The sequence below is a fragment of the Pelmatolapia mariae genome, linkage group LG17 (assembly GCF_036321145.2).
Source record: "Pelmatolapia mariae isolate MD_Pm_ZW linkage group LG17, Pm_UMD_F_2, whole genome shotgun sequence".
NCBI lineage: Eukaryota > Metazoa > Chordata > Actinopteri > Cichliformes > Cichlidae > Pelmatolapia > Pelmatolapia mariae.
The window spans coordinates 36,096,256-36,115,233 of record NC_086242.1 but is presented as its reverse complement, the minus strand read 5'-3'; the positions used below and the strand labels follow the sequence as shown (position 1 = coordinate 36,115,233).

At 43.2% G+C, this 18,978-nt stretch overlaps 2 long non-coding RNA genes across 3 annotated transcripts; one reads left to right on the top strand and one right to left on the bottom strand.

The window, feature by feature from the left end:
• Positions 1 to 8,467: 8,467 nt before the first annotated feature.
• Positions 8,468 to 10,749, bottom strand: LOC134647196 (uncharacterized). Of its 2 annotated transcripts, XR_010096814.2 has the most exons (4): positions 10,449 to 10,749; positions 9,566 to 9,614; positions 9,334 to 9,396; positions 8,468 to 8,934 (listed from the first exon to the last, which is right to left on the bottom strand). It is a non-coding gene; the product is annotated as an uncharacterized LOC134647196 (long non-coding RNA). The 2 variants fall into 2 exon arrangements; XR_010096813.1 differs by lacking the exon at positions 10,449 to 10,749 and having other exon boundaries at positions 9,566 to 9,816.
• Positions 10,750 to 17,676: 6,927 nt separating this feature from the next.
• LOC134616068 (uncharacterized) lies at positions 17,677 to 18,626 on the top strand. Its single transcript, XR_010091416.1, has 3 exons — positions 17,677 to 17,814; positions 17,919 to 17,978; positions 18,564 to 18,626. It is a non-coding gene; the product is annotated as an uncharacterized LOC134616068 (long non-coding RNA).
• The last annotated feature ends 352 nt before the right edge of the window (positions 18,627 to 18,978 follow it).

Below are 18,978 nucleotides of genomic sequence, written 5' to 3'. Positions count from 1 at the left end.
CCCCGCGCCCCATTCGGCCAATCAGATCACCGCTCCATCCTGCTCCTGCCCGCCTACAGGCAGAAGCTGAAACAGGAAGCTCCAACCCTGAGGGCGGTGCACCGTTGGTCGGACCAATCAGAGTCTACGCTGCGGGACTGTTTTGATCACGCGGACTGGGAAATGTTTCACGTGGCTGCTAAAGACATTGATGAGTACACAGACTCAGTCTGCGGATTTATCAGAAAATGCGTGGAAGATGTCGTCCCATCCAGAACAGTTAAATCCTTCCCAAATCAAAAACCCTGGATTAACGGAGATGTTCGCACGGCGCTGGCGGCACGGAGCACCGCTTTTGCCTCCGCAAACACATCGGACTACAAACACGCACATTACCAACTCCGGAAGACGATCAAAGCAGCCAAACGTGAGTACAGGGACAGGGTGGAGCAACAGTTTGACAACCCTCGGAGTATGTGGCAGGGACTAAACACGATCACAGACTTTAGAGGGAAAACCAGCACACCGCAGACCACGGCCTCTCTGTGTGAGGGTCTGAACGTATTCTACGCCAGATTCGACACAGCGAACACCATGAGACCGGACAGTGCGCGCACCGCGGATGACGTCAGTGCGCACACTGTGTCTGAGGAGGATGTGCGGAAGTGCTTCAGGAGGGTGAACGCGCGCAAAGCTACTGGTCCGGACGGGATTCCCGGCCGCGTCCTCAAGTCATGCGCGGCTCAGCTGGCTGGAGTGTTTACACACATCTTCAACCTTTCCCTCTCTCTGTCTGTAGTCCCAGCCTGCTTCAAAATGGCCACCATCGTCCCTGTACCCAAATCCTCCACCATCTCCTCATTGAACGACTGGCGACCCGTAGCCCTGACCCCCATCGTGAGCAAATGCTTCGAGAAGCTGGTCAGGGACTTCATCTGCTCTGCACTACCCGACTCACTGGACCCTCTACAGTTCGCATACCGCCACAACAGGTCCACTGATGATGCCATAGCCCTGACACTCCATGCTGCCCTGTCACACCTGGAGAAGAGAGACACGTATGTGAGAATGCTGTTTGTAGATTACAGCTCAGCATTCAACACCATCGTTCCCTCGAAGCTGGACAGGAAACTGCAGGATCTAGGACTGAGCAGCTCCCTCTGCAGCTGGATCCTCAGCTTCCTGTCTGACAGACGCCAAGTGGTCAGACTGGGCAGCACCACCTCATCCCCCATCACACTGAACACTGGTGCTCCACAGGGGTGTGTACTGAGCCCTCTCCTGTACTCACTCTACACCTACGACTGCACGGCCACTAGAAACTCCAACATCATTGTGAAGTTTGCGGACGACACTACAGTGGTGGGTCTTATTACCAACGGTGATGAGACGGCCTACAGGGAGTAGGTCAGCGCCCTGACCCACTGGTGTCAAGACAACCATCTCACCCTCAACGTCGCAAAGACAAAGGAGTTGATAGTGGACTTCCGGAGGTGCAGAGGAGTACACACCCCCATCACCATCAACGGCGCCGCTGTGGAGAGAGTGAGCAGCTTCCGCTTCCTTGGTGTACATCTGGCTGAGGATCTTACGTGGTCAGTACACATAAACAAAACAGTGAAGAAGGCGCAGCAGCGCCTCTTCTTTCTCAGGAGACTGAAAAGATTCGGCATGAGCCCCCGCATCCTCAGGACCTTCTATCGCTGTGCCATTGAGAGCATCCTCACTGGATGCATCACCACCTGGTACGGCAACAGCACCGCTCACAACCGCAAAGCTCTCCAGAGAGTAGTGCGGTGTGCTGAACGGATAATTGGAGGTGAGCTTCCCTCCCTCCAAGACATCTACAGGAAGCGGTGCCTGAGGAAAGCGGGGAGGATCATCAAGGACTCCAGTCACCCCAGCCATAAACTGTTCAGACTACTACCATCAGGAAGGAGGTTCTGCAGCATCCGGTCCCGTACCAGCAGACTGAGAGACAGCTTTTTCCATCAGGCCATCAGACTGCTGAACACGTCATAGACACCTCACCCTCACTACTGGAACTTCAACATTATGCACTCCATACTGTATATAAATACCACTGTTTTGCACATACCAACCTCTGTATATTTTATATATCTTATTTTATTGTTTACTTTATTTCATTTGTAAAACATGTATATACATACTATATACACACTCAAACACACACACGTAGAAAAACATATTTAGTATACACATTCAGTAATGTATATACCTTTACATATTGTACATATATTTATTACTTTTTAGATTAGCCATTTTTATATTTTGCTTGTTTTACATTATTGTATTTTGCACAACTCTGTTGCTTGTGAAGCTCGCACACAAGAATTTCACTCACATGTACTGTACCAGTGTACCTGCACATGTGATGTGACAATAAAAGTGATTTGATTTGATTTGATTTGATCTCAGACGTCATTAGCGCATTTCAAAGCTTCAAATCTCAACGCCACTTAGGCTCACTCCATGCTAACATTGACCAGGAATTTCCAAAAGGGACTGAACTTCGCAAGCACGAGTTGGCCACTTTGAAAAGTCAGGCAGAAAAGCAGATACAGTTTTTCAAAAAATTCAAGAAACGGTCAGAGACCATAACACTCGCATCAGCTGGCTTGGAACATTGCACGGGCTAAAATGAAGGGGAGTTCGTTAAAAAATGCCTCAGTGACGTTGTTGAAATCTTGTCTCCTGAAAACGACAAATAAAAACGAATGGTATCAGATGTCCAACTGTCCCGCCGCACTTTTGAACACAGAATATCAAACATTGACACGACTATTGAATTACAGTTGCACTCTGACCTTCAAGCATGTGAGTATTTTAGTGTCGCATTGGATGAGAGTTTTGATATACAAGACAAGCCTCAGTTGGCAGTATTTGCACAGTCTGTGTCAAACGATTGTGTGATCAAAGAAGAACTCCTGGATATTGTGCCATTAAAAGACAGAACCAGTGGCATAGATGTGAAAGAAACCATGATGGCTGCATTTGAAAAAGCAAATCGGCCCATAACAAAATTAACTGCAATAGCCACGGATAGAGCACCAGCCATGATGGGATGTGTGAATGGGCTTGTGGGGCTGTGCAAAGCTGACCAAACTATTCCTGACTTTTGGATCATCCACTGCATCATCCACATGGAGCAACTCGTGTCTAAATCATTGAATTTAGATAACGTCATGAAGCCTGTGATGGAAATCGTCTACTATATCCGCACACATGCACTTAACCACAGGCAATTCAAGAATCTCATCGCTGAGCTGGACCAGTGGCTTCCAGGTGACCTGCCGCTGCACTGCACTGTGAGGTGGCTGTCAAAAGGCCAAGTACTCTCTCGCTTCTTTGAACTTTTGGATGCCGTGAAACTGTTTATGGAAGAGAAGGACAAGGACTATCCCAAGCTCTCGGACCTCAAGTGGATTATGGATCTGGCCTTTTTGGTCGACATGCTGTGTCACTTGGACAGACTGAACCTGACCCTGCAGGGTAAGTTAAAAATGCTGCCTGACCTGGTGCAAAGTGTGTTTGCGTTTGTCAAAACACGGAAGGTTCCATGATCTACAATTGAAAATGCCATAGATTACGTTCCCCGTCGACCCATTTAATGCGGAGACTGGCTGTTTGAAAGTCCCGCTAGTCACACATGAAGCTGCGGCTGAGTTGGAGATCATCGATCTTTGTGAGGAGGACCATTTGAAACCTGCTTTAAGGGAAGGGACCATTGAGTTCTGGAAAAGTTTGCCAATGGAAAAATACCCCAATGTCAAACGGGCTGCAAGGAATGCCAGAAGTCCCACTAAACTACATGCATTGTAAAAGTAAAAAATGCTATTGTAGATTATTATGTTTTTGTTTGTGGACTTGGTTGAACTGAGAGTTTGTGTGTGAGAGACAGTGCACACAATGTTTATTGTTGAAAATGGCTGGCCTGTGGTTTTAGTACTGTAGGAGTCCATTTCTGTCATTATCATATTGGTGTGTGACATTTACAATAAATCTGGCTGAGCAGAGATGTGTGTATTTGTGTGTGTGTGTGTGTGTGTGTGTGTGCGCGTGTGTGTGTGTGTGTGTGTGTGTGTGTGTGTGTGTGTGTGTGTGTGAGGAGGGTTTTCTGTGCTGAGCCAACTGACACCACACCAGGACCTGTGCTTCTGGCAAAGGCCAACTACAGCCTGTGTCTCAGTGTGAGGCCATCTACACCACAACAGTGCTTTGCTTCTGGCCCAGGCAACCTACACCACAGCAGTGCCTGTGGCTCTGACTGATGCCATCTTCACCACACCAGGGCCTGTGGCTCTGGCTTAGGCAGCCTACACCACACCAGGGCCTTTGGCTCTGTCTGAGGCCATCTTCACCACAACAGGGCCTGTGATTATGGCTGAGGCCAACTACACCACACCAGGGCCTGTGCTGCTGGCTGAGGCCAACTACACCACACCAGGGCCTGTGGCTCTGGCTGAGGCCATCGACACCACAACAGTGCTTTGCTTCTGGCCCAGGCAACCTACACCACACCAGGGCCTGTGATTCTGGTTTAGGCCAACTACACCACAGCAGGGCCTGTGGCTCTGGTTGATGCCATCTTCACCACACCAGGGCCTGTGGCTCTGGCTTAGGCAACCTACACCACACCAGGGCCTTTGGCTCTGTCTGAGGCCATCTTCACCACAACAGGGCCTGTGGCTCTGGCTGAGGCCATCGACACCACAGCAGTGCTCTGCTTCTGGCCCAGGCAACACAGTTCAATGTCCGGGCAACAAATCCTTTCTTTGATTGTTATTTTGGCAGGGTTACACCACCAGTTGTTAACTAAAACAGCAAGTCCACCTCCTTTCCGCTTACCGCTAGCGATGCTGTCCCTGTCCGCCCAAACAGTGTGGAAGCCTTCCACCGAAGCATTCTCATTGGGAATGTCCTGGTGCATCCATGATTCGGTGAAACACATCAGGCTACACTCTCGTATTCCCTCTGACTCCGTACCAGTGCTGCAAGCTCGTTGATTTTATTTGATAACGATCGCACATTTCCCATCACGATAGACGGCAGACACGGCTTATACCTCCTCCTCGCTTTGACCCTCAGCTTTCTCACAATCTCCTTCTTTCTTCTCTTCTGTCCTTGACCTCTGCATCCCCGATGTGTTTTCCTCCAAATTTCAGCTGGTACTTCTGCGGGCCTGGCCAGCGAGCTGGCCGCCATCAGGGCGATCAGCTGATCTCTGGAGTAAACAGTCCGTGAGTGTAGGAGATGTGCCGCGGTCCCGTTCCTTGATAAAAGTAACAGTTCCACGCCCACCAGAAGAACAAAAACTCTCTCAATCCACATGATTAAGTAAAATATAATAAACCGACGAAAATACAAGTCAGAAAAAAAGAATACGTAAGAAAAAAGAGCTAAACTAAGAGAAAAAGCAGGAGCGACTGTATGAGGCTGCACGCTGGTTGGCGCATGCGCACTGAGAAAACAAAAAAAACAAAAACAAAAAAAAAAACACACCAGGACCTGAGGCTCTGGGTTAGGCGACCTACACCACACCAGGGCCTTTGCGTCTGTCTGAGGCCATCTACACCACACCAGTGCCTCTGCTTCTTGCTGAGGCAAACTACATCACACCAGGGCCTGTGCTATTGTCTGAGGCCAACTACACCACACCAGGGCCTGTGCTCCTGGCTGAAGCCACTGTAGGAATGTTTAGCTTATTTTAGAGTTTAGAAATGTGTTAGATAGAATGTAGAATTATTGTAGAGACACTGACACTGCCCTGGATAACAATAAAGGCCTAACTGTGTCATGAACTTAGGAGTAGATCTTAGGAGACCCTCCCCCAGTTTGAACTGTGAAGCTACAACAGAAAGGAGTTAATGTTAAGTGGAAATTCCTCAGGGCATACCTGGGTGGGGGTCTCAACATTTGTAACTTTATAACTGTGGTCTGGAGGGGAGATGGTTTTTATGACCCCTAGGAACTCACGTACAAAGAGACACACACACAGTGCTTAAACTGTTACACTCACACATCCACACCACACTCACTCACGTGCACTCACATAGGCATACAGGTACGCGCACACACAGGCACTCACGTGCTCGTGCACATAGACACAGACACAGAGTTTGCAGCGCACTGTGGGGGGATTTATGATGCAGCCGCTTCTCTAAAGTTGGCTGTGACTAACAAAGGGGTGAAGATTTTGCAGAGGGATACCGGCCTCGTTTTCCCTTCTAGAAGTGCATGTGTAAATGAAGATAAATAAAGAATAAGGAATGAGTAAAAGATGAAGATGAATAAAGTTTTTGTAAAAATGACTACTGGGTCTGGTGCATCTCTGGAGGCCCGAGGAATGAAAAAGAACAGGGGTAAAACTGATTTCGTAACACCACCTACACCACGCCAGGCCCTGTTCTTCTCCCTGAGCACACTTACACCACACCAGGTCCTGTGCATCTGGCTGATGCCATCTTCACCACACCAGGGCCTGTGGCTCTCACTTAGGCAACCTACACCACACCAGGGTCTTTGGCTCTGTCTGAGGCCATCTATGCGGATCATCCGCATAGATGATCCGCATTCCGAGTTTCACAGGCAGATGATAGCTGAGTTCAATCATGCCAGTGCAATGGACACTTTAAACCCCCTTTTTGCCACATGCTATCCAAAGCTCTACTCAGCCTGAAATGACATTTGAAATTAGGAGTTTAGCTGATGTGTATGCAGCAAATCCGTTAACGTATTTTAACTTCTGCAAAACTGGACGCAATGAGTTACTGTTGGCTCTCAGCCTTGTCTACTTTTTCATTCCAACTCGAGTACAGGGCTCGTAAACAAAACGTAGACTTTTCTGAGATCGGTGAGCAAAATATTTTAATAGTTCATTGTTTATCTGCGCTTTTCATGAGTTCTTTGCAAGCAAAATGTTCCAGTGTTTATTGGATAATTGTTTAAAAATATTTTGTGGAAAACTTTATTCAATCTACTGAAAAACAGCATTTGAAACAAATGCACAGTCTGTGTTTTACTGTTTATTTTCAATTTGTAACATGGCTAACATTGCAAATAATACATTTTAGGTGGTAGGACTTTGAACTGTGATTATATGAGAACTTAATATGTCCTATGACACTGTCGTTGACAGGTCAGGTTTTTTTGTTTCCCTTTGTATCTTCCTTTTAATGCATTGCAACGGATCCTGTAATCGATGGCAAGCCAACCCCGTTGATGGACCAATTGACTTTGTTCTGTGCTGCACAGCAGAGTGTGGTAGGCCAGCTGCAACAAAACAAAAACACACCACTCCACTTTGAGCTTACTGTTCCCCTTCTTCACGCACATCCCCCTGGACTTACGGACGGTTTATTTTAAGGACTTTTTACAGACTCTATACATCCCACGAACAGGAAGGGAAGTGGGTGTGGGCGGTTGGATCCACTTTTCCAGCTTAATGGTTGTTGCAATTTGTTAGCAAAGTCTACGAAGATACAAACAAATGTTGCCATTTGGATTTTGCTAAGTGATATTGTGGTTCATTTTGAAAGTGAACTTTGTACATTTAGAAGGGTGCACCCAGGTAAGGTTTTTTTAAGTGATTACTGTGATTATGCCACAGGGTTGTCACTGAGGAAAATACTGGTACCAATAAGAGAGACTTTAATTTGTAATGTTTTTGTATGTTTGTAATTTTCTTTCTTTTGTTTCTGGATGAGTAAAAATACAGAGCCGGCGTTTTCAAAACTTACAGTTACCTGAGTCTCATTGAGTTTGCCTCTCCTGTACGTAGCCGAACCTACTGGTCCAAAGCAGTGAGCTCTTTTGCATCAAATTTGGGTAAGTTCCTTTTCATCTTAGAGTATTTGAAACACATTAGTGTTACAATATCAACCAACATCAATCCACATTTTTCCTTTCAGTTTAGTGAACTTCACTTATACACTGTAAAATCTAATTAGTTCCCAGAACTCAAAAAAATTATGGAAACTCGTTGCCTCAAAAAAATTGAGTAAAGCTTAGCTAAAAATGACTAAGTTAGGACAACGTATTTATTTTGAGTATTCTGTACAAGCTCATTTGTTCCCAGAACTCAAAAAAATTGGATCAAGTTTACGTAAGATGACCAAGTTAGGGCAACTTACTCATTTTGAGTACACCCTACTCAAAATGTACACAGCCGTGTTAGTTCCCAGAACTCAAAAAAATTATGGAAACTCGTTGCCTCAAAAAAACTAAGTAAAGCTTACTTAGGATGACTGTTAGGACAACTTATACATTGCAAGTCTGCAGTATTAAGAATAACTTGATATTTCTGACTTTCTGACAATACTAATTGTTTACCTACTGACAAACATTTCAAGTTCAACTAAATGAAAAAACAATTTGTGGTACCATGAATATCATTAAAAATAATTAACAACACTTTTGTAATGATGTTAAAATGAGCACAACTTTTATTTTCAAACACAAGAAAGTACAACAGCCAACATACTGGACACTGTTCTGCTGAATAAAAATGATATTGCCATCACTGTTATAATCTTACAACGAAACAAAGTCTTAGATGTAATTATTCTGAAAATAAGTTTAGGCCTACCACAAGTTTGTTTTGTACTTACATTATTTATATAATCAACATAAAATATTTATTGTTCTGTCACAAGTGCAGTCTCTAATTTAAACAACACATTCGTTTTTCATTCCAACACAGGAGCTGGAATGTTGTAATATTTTAAGGATGGCTTGTTTCCAGTCCAGGCATTACTGCCTGAATGACTATCATGGATCGAGGTGATCCAAATGTAAGTGCAGAAGAAAGTCTTTAACTTCCCTTAAGTACAGTCGCAGTGGATGTGGGTTGGAGATGCAATGAGCTTGAACCTGCAGGCGACCATCTTCACTGACCACACCATCTGTGACGGGGGACTCATCTCTCCTGGTGTCCTGCAAGCAAACAATCATATTTTTTGGAACATGAACTTAATTGCTTTCTTAAAACATTTTTTCTGCATTTGGTATAAAACAGACTCCAATTTAGACAATCTCAGGCTCCCTCCCCGCCGGAGAGGTGACATTCAATGTCCCAAATTGTCAGTCTGGATAGCCGTGACCACCACGCAACACACAATATTGTCATGAAAGAATAATTTTAAAAAGGGCTATGCAAACATGGGCAATAACTTTCATTCTAATGATGTGCAAAATGATTTTGGGCACAAAACAAATTTTGCTGTTAGAAAACTTGCAGACTTCACTATATACAGTGTAGACCCTCTAAACTAAGTTTGGGGGATGTGATCTTTCAAGAAATGCAGACCAAACTGTTGTTGTTTGTTTACTTACACAGCATGTCTTGTAGAATTAACTGGAGTCACAGCAACAGCATAGTGCAGTCATATCTCAAGTCTAATAACAGAAGACAGGAAAAGATCAGTAAAGAAACAACTTCCCCAAACCAAAGCACAAATAAAACAATAAGTAAGACAGGCTGATCTAAAGTATGATTAAAGTTCAGCCTGATTAATATAAATGTCACTGACAGTTGCTAATATATTGGAAAACCAAAAATACTTACCACTGAGTTGATGTCTTTCTGTCCAACAACAGGAGTGCTGGTCCCGAGCCTCAAAGACAGTAAGAAGCAAGCAGAGGGAGAAAAAAACAGAACATTGATTTGATCCTTAATGGCTGTGCAATCACTGTAACATAGAGTTCGCTTATGTTGTTAAATAAAGGCTAGATTTGACATTAATAGATGCCACAGATGTTCTAAAGCTGCCACAAAGCATGAAAAAATAGACGTCTCCGAAAACGTCGGAGCATTTTTGCAAATATGTGATGTCTTGATAAATCGAGCAGATATTTGAAATTTACACAGCTACATTCTTGCCTGAAAATATCTTAAAAGTTTATTTTGTGACCCAGAAAAAGTAATACGTTTTTCAGCAGTGCTCCTCCGCCATTGCCGCGCTTACAAGTGCGCACAGGCTCCGACAACCGTGGCCGACAAATGCGATCCTCTTTTTCACCAGACTACCCTTTCTGGGTCACAAAATAACCTTTTAAGATATTTTCAGGCGAGAATGTAGCTGAGTAATGCTCAAATATCTACTTAATTTATCAAAATATCACATATTTGCAAAAGTGCTTCCACGTTTTCGGAGAGCTCCGTTATCCACCCCCCACACCACACCCACCCCACCATTAACGGCTGCACCTCCCAAAGAATTTTGTCTGGGCTCTTATCTCACTTATGTATTTCAAACAATCAACAAAAAAATTCACCGACGTAGTTTTATGTAAGGTTTTTAAGGCTGTGGTGTTAATTTTTAAGTAACATGAGCCCAGCGGCAGCAGCAACGCTAGGCTAACACTAACTAGCTAGCAAGATTAGAAACCTGGTGCTAAACTAAGAGAAGCCACAAAATCAGTTTGAATAAGAGTAAACATTTACTCACCAAGTCAGTAAAGATCCACAGCAATGACAACAATAATATCTCCAGGTTTGCTCAATATATTCCATAACAAATGCTGGTGCCATGAACATGCGGACTGATCCGGGAGGGAGGAGAACGGCAGTCACGTGGCATTTTCAAAACACATCTTTCATCCTTCCGCCCTGAGAAGCAAAACTTCCAGCTTACTTAGTTTTTCTAAGTTAGGACAACTCAAATTAATCGAGTTTATCAGCATTTTTGCATAAAAAGTACTGGTAACTTATTTAAATTGAGTTCTAATAACAAATTGATAAAAATTGAGTTCAGCCTATTTAATATTTTTAATTAAACACAATATTACATTTTACAGTGTAGATCCTCAAAACCTTATCTGAACATGGACTTACCCCCTGTAGAGGTTTAATACCTGTACATGAACAGTAAAAAGCCATGGACAAAATATCATTTAAAAAAACTCATGGAAAACATAGAAAGCATTCTTTCATGTTAAATCTGTAATCCCTCCTTTTGACACATGGTCTCTCCCATGAGTCAACTCATCAGAACTAGGAAAATAACAAAAGGGAAAAGGTTAGTTAGACATTTCTCAGACAACATCAGGGCTTCTCCTACAGAGTAACTACACTCTAGCCCTGCAATAAAAGATGCCAGTGTGTTTTGCATATTAAGTTTGCTTAACACCTGGCTCCGCCAGGAGCCTGCATCCACACCACCATTCAACATTACTCTAACCAGTGACTTTCCTTAAGCAATGTCACTCACACTTTTCATCACTGTGAGCTCAACAGTAATCAGATAATGAGCCCAACACTACAAATGTCACACAATCACTGCACTTCTACTCTAACATCACTTGTCTGTGATGTCTGTAATGGATATCGAAAACCGGTTCTTGTTGAGAACCGGTTCCCACTGTTTCAATTCCTTGGAATTGTTTGCCATTTTTGCAAACGATTCCCTTATCGATTCCAGTCACCCCGAATGATGTCACCACGTTGCTGAGTGTCATTTACCTGGCAGGAAACATGGCGGCTCAAACGCTAAAAAGTTTGGTCATACTTTACAAGAACGGATGACAACAGGGCAACTTGCAATACTTGCAAAGTAGATATTTCATTTAAGGGAGGAAACACTACGAATATGCAAAAGCATTTGCTTACAAAACACGTGATGACCTTAAATGAATGCCGTGCTTTTAATTCCGCTCCGGACTCATGAATCTCTACCCAGCAACAGCGGTAACGTTTGCACGTCCTCTCCCATTAATGCGGCAGGTAAATAATCAACTAACAGTGCATATTATGTTACCGCGATCTGCCTTATTACAAAACCTGCCATTACTGTGCATTGCATTTAGGTGACCATGATGAGAGAGAGACAGACAGAGTCTAGCTGGCTCAGATGCTGGCAGTTTTCGCTGCAGTCTACCCAGTAGCATCTCCTTTCAGGCCAGAATGTCTCCGAGCAGTGACTAAGTTTGTTGGTGAAGGCATTTGCCACACCAGATGCCCCCGATTTTCAGTAATTGAATGTGTTTAATTGTAGGCAGGGAGATTACTGTATATTCTTGTGTAATTGCTACAGAATAATTTATGTTATACTTTGTTATTGCTACAGAAGAGCCATAGGCTGGATCTCTTAAGATCTCACTGTTGGGTTTGTAAGGCCATGTTACTCCTAAATTTCTATTTTGTCCAAAGAGAAGATATAAAACAAAGTTCTAAGCTAATCGACCTTAGTTTTCTCCTTTAGAAAAAAAGGAATCGATAAGAGAATCGATAAAGAATCGAATCGTTAAACAGAATCGAAAATGGAATCGGAATCGTGAAAATTTTATCAATACCCCTCCCTACTTGTCTGTCTGTGCTGAATCCTTCACAAGCACTCTTAGAGTGAAACAAACATTAGCAAAACATATCAAGCATTCTGGAGGTTTTTCCTGGATCAACAGATTCCACAGGTGCTGCAAAAAGTTCATAAAGGTAACACTTTGCTGCAAAAGAATTAATACTGGTTTCAAACACAGTGTGTTTCACATTGTATTCACATTTTCTCCAACATTTTCTCAACAACATAGTGTAATTGCATAACCAAAATATAACCTGTAATCACAGTTGCCTTTACACATAATCCCAGTATTTCTGTGAAAAAAATTAACATGTTGTATGTCCTATAAATCACAGAATCAGATCACATGATTAACCCTCTGCTGTAGAAAAGAGAATGAAGTTGTATACACACTTTCTTAAAGTGACCTCTGCATTTGGCAATACTAAATAAATAACATAAAGTGTCATAAATAACACTCCGCTGGTAAATTCACAGACACAGAAAGTGGTATTTAAAAGGTTAAATGAGCATGCAACCTAGGATGTTGCTTTCATCTTCCCACTGCTTTAAAAACAGAGAAACACACATAGATACATCTACCCTGTCGTCATGTGGAGGTGCAACCTCACTACTTTTAGCATTTATCCACCTCAATTAAATTTATGGTCAGAGCTTTATGACTTCTTCTTTTTTTTAAATTTGTAATAACTTCCTGCACATGGCAGGCCCAATTCATGCATTCAACGGACCCATCTGTGTTTTGATTAAAATTTTGTTTCCTAATGAAATCAGCAGTGGGTGAGTGAAAGCCATTAATCAGAGCATAGCTTAACTGCTGCTGATGTGGGCTGGCCTTCTCTGCACGCTCTTCAAGGCCACTATGTTTTCTGCCAACTTCTAACATTTGACATTTTCCAACAATACAGTGTGTTACTATAACCAACAAGCAGCCAGTAAAAACAGTTTCTTTCATACAAAATCAGTAAAACAGAAAAGTAGAAGCTAAAGGGTTAAGTCTGCCCACACTCATGTGAACCTACAGTCTCTCCTCCTCTAGTGTCTGTCATCCTTCTGCTTCTGCAAAAACAAGCAAACAAGAAACACATACATCCACCCTTTTTTTACTGTTTAGGTGGATTAAGCATAAGAAGTGACTAATCCTTAAATAGTTACATCTTCTCAATTTCAAGTCAGTCACATTTAGTCCACATCATCAGTCCAGCCACAATCCTCTGCATTTGCATTCATACCAATCACAAGCATTCATCTAATCACATGCATTCATAACGATCATTGCTGATAGTGGAAAACCACGCACAAATTTAAATATCCACTGACAGCAATATTTCCAATCCAATTTTACAATCCTTTTAAACACAGGATTTCCCATTTCTTTCCTCATAGTTCATTAAATTCCTGCATGTGTGAGTCGCTGAAGGCCTCTAGCGGTTCCCCCTTTTTTGAAAACAAAAGAACGGTGGGACTGGGGCAATTTTTCCCCAGGATGGCCAGTCACCAGTTTCAGCGAAACTCACATGAGGAATCCTGTTCAACAACGCCAAATTGTTATGGAAATAACGTGCAACACACCCAGTGAGCTTGATTTGAAGTGGATTTAATAAACACATTGTAATGTGGAGCATCCCAGTGAAACACCAGGATCATATCTGAATTGTGGCCACCGCCCTTACATCTTATATACAGACACACAGACAAAGAACATTCCTCATTCCTCAAACACTTGCTTGGCCGTCACCTAAGGATTTACATCTCTGATAAGCAGAAGGAGCCTCACTATCTGTTTATTGTCTCCCATTACAATGGCCTCACTTTTTTAACTTTCAACATGCATGTAAGTAGTGGCAGGAGTGCTCTTACTGTGGTAAAGTGAGAAAGTGATATTACTATAACTAATTTGATCTAATTAAATATGTGATTAATATATGAGAAAAGAAATCTGCCACCACAAGACATTTATAAGAACCAGTTGAACACTGATGTGCGTAAAGTAAAACACTATGACGAGTTCTTCTCCAGTCATAATAATGATTTACTGTAAACTTTTTGTCCAGTGTTACACTTACTAAAGACAGTACACAGGCCTACATATTTATATCCATAATTGTTGTGTAATTAACACAAATTGTGGTTTTTAGACATAGTTTCATTTTCTTTCTTATTTTTGTGTAGCAGTGGTAGCTGAGATATAATGTACTGAATGAGTCACAGCAAACTTTCTCAAAAATGCATTGCACATATTTTTTATTTATATACAGGGAACTTTTGTAATACATAATAATGTTCCAAATGTCACTGTTGTAGTGGGACATTAATCACTGGGACACCGGTAGTAAACACGCTGCATGTGTGGGGTTTCCCAGCCAGAGGTGCATGGACTCCATACTGGTAAGGCACATTCTCTGTAGCTCCTCTCCCGGTACTACATTATTGAAGTTCAAATTTGGTATATTCTGCCTTACTAAGTATTAGTTCTTAGTGCTAAAGGACCCCAAAGTGCTTTCAATTATTTTGAATGAGGTAAATACTGATCGAAACAGCCTTTTATCCATTATACCACCCATTTATGTGTTTACACCCTTGTGCTAAACAGGGATGGAGAAAGACCTGCTGCTGTGTGTGTTGATTTTGCTGCGGCATTTTGTCTTCGACTTTTAAATATAACTGTGTTTTGCCAGAAACGCCAGATTCTCAGATTATAGCTCACAAAACTATTTCAACAACCACCAAACAGCAAATGAGAGAAGGTACACGGACCACACAAAGACGTAAACACAGAACGGACTTGACGCATCAGAATCAACTTTGTCTTTCTTGGCTTTCTCGCCTGATGGCCTGTACACTGACACGCCGTCGGAGCTCACCGATTCTAATGCGTCGGGTCCACGCTGTGTTTACGTCTTTTTTGCGCTAGATTCTGAGCTGCAGGTTTTGTCTCTCTCCAACCAAAATTCGCCGAGCCAGCAGCAAAAGAAGCAGCTCCACATTTGATCAATTTTGTCATGAATTCCCTCTGACGTTTGCTGTTTTGCTTCCACCACGATAAAAATTACACTTCATACACAGCTCTCTGTGTGTACTTCAAGAACAGTTTCCCATGTCAAGTCTCTGTTTTCTGCATTATTCATTCACCAGTCTACCGTTGTTTACAGCGCTGTCAGCCGCTGTCTTTTTCTTGTTTTTCTTCTTTTTTTCACTTAAATGACCTTGGACAAGAAAGCCTAATTTTTGCTCTTCAATACTGAAGAAATTTATACTTTTTAAAGTTATGCAAAGTGCAGAATATTGCTGAATATCTTTTAAGGTTATCTGCTATAAGAAGCCAGGCCAGAAACATCTCCTTCATGTTTTTCTGTTTTATTCTCAGTTACCTTTACACAAAGGCATCTGCTGTGATGTTCACAATTCTGATGAAGTCTCACATGTATCAGTACTGATAAATGATCAGAATTATAATATTTCTGACTGAGGAAAATTGAATCGAATCAGGACTTTGAGAACCTGAATCAAATGGATTATAGAAATCAGTGATAATACCCAGCTCTAGTGAGCAGCCTAGGCCCGGCAGAAGTGGATGTAGCTGTGGGTAATAAGAAAAGATGAAAGAACGGTTGATAACTTTTTTGTTAAGTTAAGGTCTGATCTGAAATTCATAGCCAGTACTCTGACACAGTGCCATCAATCTTTGAATGCTGAAAAAGCACAGTGTGTCCAGAAAACACATTTTATGCTGCAATAAATGCACTGTCCAAGTGTCCCCTCTCCCCACTGCCTTTCAGCAGCATGCAACAGCAAACAGGTCGTCAGAGGAGGCCAAGATGATGATTAAGTTTAACATTTTCTACAATATTGACAAAGCAATTTAAGCACAAGATTGTTAGTTAATAATTTACAAATGAATATTGTCTGTATGGACTCCCCCCCCTCGCTCCCTCAAAAAAAGTGCACATGTAAAACTGCAGTGTTAAGCGATGCGGTTGAAAAATTGTGCGCCTAACTTTTGTGCCGGTGCGCCTTAATTTTTAAAGTTAGGCGCACCGGTGAGCCCATGGCAAAAAGTTAGTCTAGAGTCCTGGGCTCTCTTCTCCCATCACTCGCAAACAGACCCCGAGATACTTGAACTCCTCCACTTGGGGCAGGATCTCATCCCCGACCCGAAGTGGGTACTCCACTCTTTTCCGGCTGAAAACCATGGCCTCAGATTTGGAGGTGCTGATCCTCATTCCTGCTGCTTCAAACTCGGCCTGCGAACCATTCCAGTGCAAGCTGGAGGCCTTCACTCGATGAAGCCAACAGAACCACATCATCCACAAAAAGCAGAGATGAGATTCTGAGAAGACCGAAGTGAAAGCCCTCCGCCACTTGGCTGCACCTAAAAAATCCTGTCCATAAAAATTATGAACAGAATCGGTGACAAAGGGCAGCCCTGGCGGAGCCCATCACCCACCGGGAACGAGCCAGACGTCAGCAGCATCTTGTTTGGATTACTGTCATGCACTGTATTATGGAGTAAGTCAGTGTCCTCTCTCTCTTGTCTACAGCTGGTTCAAAGTGCTGCTGCATGACTTTTAACCACAAGGGAGCACATGACTCCCATCCTGGCTTCACTCCATTGGCTGCCTGTATATCTTCAAGTTCATTTTAAAATTCTAGTTTAAATTCTTGTTTAAGGAAAATGCAGTGTTTTGAAAATGCTCTCAAAAACATACATTTAAAAAACAGTGCTTTTGCATCGCAGTGTGGACAGCGAAAACGGAGACTTTCAAAAACAATGACGCATGTTAGTCATATGATGCAGCCATGTAACCACTTCAACCAAGATAGCGGAGCGCATTATACAGCAGTTGTTTTGTCACGGTAAATATTTTACAGTGCCTGCTGTCCTCCTTGGCGCAGAGCCTTCACTGCTCCATCCAGGATCCCCACCAGAGACGGATTGTGCAAGCTGCATATAAGACCAGTGTCCACAAACAGCCTTCACCAGATCGTCTGATAACCCATGTTAGTTTTGGCCTCATGACTCCCACGGTGCTCCTAAAATCTAGAACTTAACTTATGTTCTTGTCTGCTCAATTTCCTCTTGGATAATCATTCAACCTTAAAATAACCTGGACGCTGATCTCTGTTGCTCCTCAACAGATGGAAATCTTTCAGTCTGTAGTCTCAGTTTCACCTGCCTGCCTCTCTGCTTAATCCTGTCGATTCTTGAATCACGACTCACGGGCCTCGCCCAGGCTTCCTTTCCACCTCCTGTTTGGCTCCACCTGCAAACAAGTGTAGCCGGAGGGGCTACTCGCTTTTCCTCTCTCTCTCTCTCTCTCCTGTGCTTGCTCCCGCTGCGCGCTTACGTCAACTAGGAGCCCACCTGTATATTGATTACAGGGCGGCGTTTACCTGTATAAAGGGAAGCCGGGTTTTCTCGTTGGATTATTTCCTCCCGAGCTTCTGGTACGCTATAGCGGTAGACGCTGGCTGTTGGTTAAATTACTGAGGCGATCAGGTCGTGCGATTGCTACAGGTAGGTCTCCCCTTCGATTTCTGATTTCTCCCTAATGTCGGCAATTAGTAGTTATATTTCTGCGGCCCGCTACAGCGCGGCTGTTTTTCTTTCCTTTGCTCCAGCCGTGGTGAGGAGACGCGTGAGTGCATCCGCCGTGCAGTACAGCGCCTCCAAGTTCTGGGGTAAGCCGCTTATTTTATAGCTGCTAGTTTTGTAAATTAAAGAAGACTAAGGTTAGTTTTGCCTTTTTCTTATTTGTAGGGTTTGATTGCTGCCGTGCCCTCTCGGGGACCAACCGCCTGCTTTGATTACGCAGAGAGTCGGGCACCTGCCCTGCTGCTGTCTTGTCTTGTTGACTTTGTTATATTACGGTTAATCTGCGGCGGCCCAGTTTTCCCTTGTAGCTTGCTTTGCCACGCCCTTTTGGACTATTGTTCGCTCCAGCTTTCGTGGCTGGCCGGGGCGATTCTCGGCCGTATATTGGGCCGGTTATACGAACTGGTACTGCCTTTCCCCTTTCTCCCAGCTGTGGGAAGTTGTGTGAGACCGAGCAGACCAAGGACAATCGGACCCAGCACCAGCTGTGGGCTGGTTCGCCGAGCGAAAGTATTTTTAATCGGTGCTCTGTGGTGTATAACTGGGTGTGTTGTATCACCGACTTTTGTTTTCTTTTAATTGTTTCTTTCTTTTGTTTCGTAGGTTGAGAGCCTGTTGATGTCCCATGTTTTTATCCTTTTTAATGTGTTTATTTTGTGCTTTTATTTCAGCGAACTGAGGATCTACCAGCGGCCGTGGGACCTTAGGTGGCGGGTCGTTTTCCACACTTCTTTTGCACCAGGTGAATAGACTATAGTAGGTTTTTTTTGTGTGGTTTTCTTTTGGTCCACCGCTGCTGGTAAGTCCCAGTTGTATTTATTTTTATTGTAATTTGGGACACCGTTTTACATATTCAGTGCGCTGTTGTTTTGTTTTTCATTTTACATTAATAAATAAAATTGTGTTCATATTTGAGTTGGCCTCAGTGTGCATCCTTGAACCTGTGCGAGCGTTGTTTTAGTTACATTTTATTTTTTATAGTTCATATTTCCTGGGGGCTAGAATTTCCCCCCAGGTGGCATTGTCATTTTTATTATTTCTTTTAGAACCCCGCCGACCACTTGGTCACATACTTGGCGTTGGTCG